Genomic DNA, 3,106 nt, shown 5'->3' with positions numbered 1-3,106 from the left:
CACACAGTTCAGACCAGCTCCTGCCACCTCTCGGGGGCCCCTCTTTGCTATTAAAGGGGGTTGGCCCAGTAGAGGTGTCGGCTGGGGGGACATTGTCCAAGATGCGGTTGGGCAGTTTGGTCCTCACGGTCTCTCTTCGCAGGGCAAACTCGGGTGCCAAGTGTGAACGTCCCACGTTTTGTCCGCCGGGCTGTTTGGGTCCGCTCTGTCGGAAGAAGAGAAGAAACACTATGGAGGAAACGTTTTAAAGAACAAACATGTATCATTAAGCACTAGAAGGCAGGAAGGAACAGAATATCCAGATACTTTATTCCGATATTTTTCCAAGCCGGAGGATGTACTGGAGAGAAGGCTTGGGTTATAGTTTCTATATTCCTGCTTGTACCATTCAACACTAATATTTTATATAGAAAGCAGGATAGGGAAGCAAAACAAGGGCTCTGAAGGGACTGTGGAAAATATTCATCCATCCACCCATGCACCCACATATATGTATGAAGTGTGTGTATAGATAGGTATTATATATTAAAATGAGCAGGGGAGGACATATGTAGGACTAATGTAGCTTTCGATTTTCTTTCTATTCCTTCCTCCCCTCCTACATTTGTTTTGTCATTCTCTGCAGCTAATGCACACTGGGAAAGAAAACACCTAAATTTACACTCTAATGCTTAACTGCATTGCTTTGGCTGCTTTTTAACAAATCTTGAAAGCTGTTTATGATGGAGGTGGGGGGGGGGATCAAAACATTCTTTTATGTAATCTACAGGGTAAAATTTCGCATTAGTTAATACATCTGGGTATGGATTATACACGGATTTACATCTTTCAGACATTCAATTTTTCTATATTTTTCCTTGTCTTACACATGCTTGCCTACCTACCTGCGGTTAGAACTCTTAGATTCTGCTTCTCTCCAAGGCTAGACAGCTACCATCTAAGTATTTGACTAGTAAAACAGGCACACAGTTACAATTATATCTCCTAAGAACACACCTGTTACAATATCAAAGAACAGCCAAGGTAAATAAGTTATCTAGTAAAAATGCATACATGTGGAAGAAGATTATTGGCATCATGTTCTCTAAAAGGATAAATGCTACTATGAATTGTTCTTTTAATAGACAATTTCCTGTATAAAACCTTAAATTACACAATAGAGTGGAGCCCTCTAAAGGAATCATTGCTGAAAGAATAAGTTGTGTTTCTTTGTGCATCAACTACACTCAGAACAGTTAACCCCTTTTAGGCACCCTTGACCCAGTTAAAATAAGCTTTGTTGACTGTGGTTGGGCCACTGATGGAAGTACAGTACTTACACACAGGAAATTGTTTTCTTGTGTCTCTTATACCTGCCTCTGGAAATTTCCACTACATGCATCCAACGAAGTGGGTATTCACCCATGAAAGCTTATGCTCCAATACGTCTGTTAGTCTACAAGGTGCCACAGGACTCTTTGTGTCTCTTAATTCTTCTGGCTATTTCTTTTTGCCATTTCTCCTGCCTCCAAAATGCACCATTGTAGCAGCACCTTGATGACTCTACAGCCTAAACAGGAAAGGTCAGATTAATCCCTAACATAAACCACTGATCTCCCAATAGCTTCAATGGAGTTGCACCATGAATGTATTTGGCTACCTCATTTCAGCATTCTGGTCTTTTAAACACAAGCCCTAATGCCTCAAACTGATCTCTAGGAGCGGACCCTTGCTTATGTTCAGAGCCCATTAATTGCATTGGGGTCTAGATGAGGGTAAAGATCCACTGGCAGAAATCAGCCTACAAGATGAGGGCTTTAAACTGTAGAATGTATCCTGTGTGTTTGCAAGCAGCTCACTAATATCACCCTGAAATAATATAATAAAGTAAAATATTTGACAGGCGAGTAAGTGCTTTCATCATCAGGATAGGGCAAATAGATTTTGTGCCTGGGGTGAAAAATTCTCATGACAAATTTTGCAAGGCTGATTTAGCAGCCAGTGTACATCTATGCCTTGAAGAAGAAAAGTCCTGATCTAAGTCCCATTCCTGCAAAACTCTACGCATGTGTAAAACTTTATTCATGTGAGTAATTTTCACTGAGTTAATGGGGGCTTGCACTTTGCATAACTATGATTTTGAAGAAGGGCAGATACCAGCTCATACAGCCTGCTGTTAAATCAAAGTTCCACACAAATTCTTACTTAGGCAGATGAGATTTTTGAGTATATTTTTCCCCCACTCAGAATTAATAATGCCTATTAGAAGTAGGGGAAACATGGGAACTAGAATAATAATGATTTATAATGCATTTTATTTCTACAATACCTATCACAATATCCTAGGCCCTTTACTGTTAATGACAGATTAAATGACAAAAGATAGAAGATTAAAACACATAAAATCAGCATTAAAACCACAAGTAAGCCACCAAATCTTTCTCATCTAATCCTCTTGAAAATAATTAAAGTTTTCTCTTAGCCACCAGGTTGGAGTTGTCGCATATTCTTACATAGATGGCCCATGACAATCTTTTTTAAACAGTTTTGTCACCCTACAAAATTGCTACCTTTTCTCAAACTCTGTGGCAGCAGGCACCAACTGTTATGAAAATATCCATTGTATGGATCTGACCTTGCATGCAGAATTCAGATGGCTCAGAGACTGTATCAGATTAAGATGAGGAGTACTTGTGGCACCTTAGAGACTAACAAATGTATTGGAGCATAAGCTTTCGTGAGCTACAGCTCACTTCATCAGATGCATTCAGTGGAAAATACAGTGGGGAGATTTATATACATAGAGAACATGAAACAATGGGTGTTACCATACACACTGTAACCAGAGTGATCACTTAAGATGAGCTATTACCAGCAGGAGAGCTGGCCGGGGGGGGGGGGGGGGGGGGGGGGGAAGAAACCTTTTGTAGTGATAATCAAGGTGGGCCATTTCCAGCAGTTGACAAGAATGTCTGAGGAACAGAGGGGGGTGGGGAGGGAAAATAAACATGGGGAAATAGTTTTACTTTGTGTAATGACCCATCCACTCCCAGTCTCTATTCAAGCCTAAGTTAATTGTACCCAGTTTGCAAATCAATTCCAATTCAGCAGTCTCTCGTTGGACTCT

This window comes from Chelonia mydas, chromosome 18 (assembly GCF_015237465.2).
Source record: "Chelonia mydas isolate rCheMyd1 chromosome 18, rCheMyd1.pri.v2, whole genome shotgun sequence".
Taxonomy (NCBI): Eukaryota; Metazoa; Chordata; order Testudines; family Cheloniidae; genus Chelonia; species Chelonia mydas.
This window is presented reverse-complemented; position numbering follows the sequence as displayed.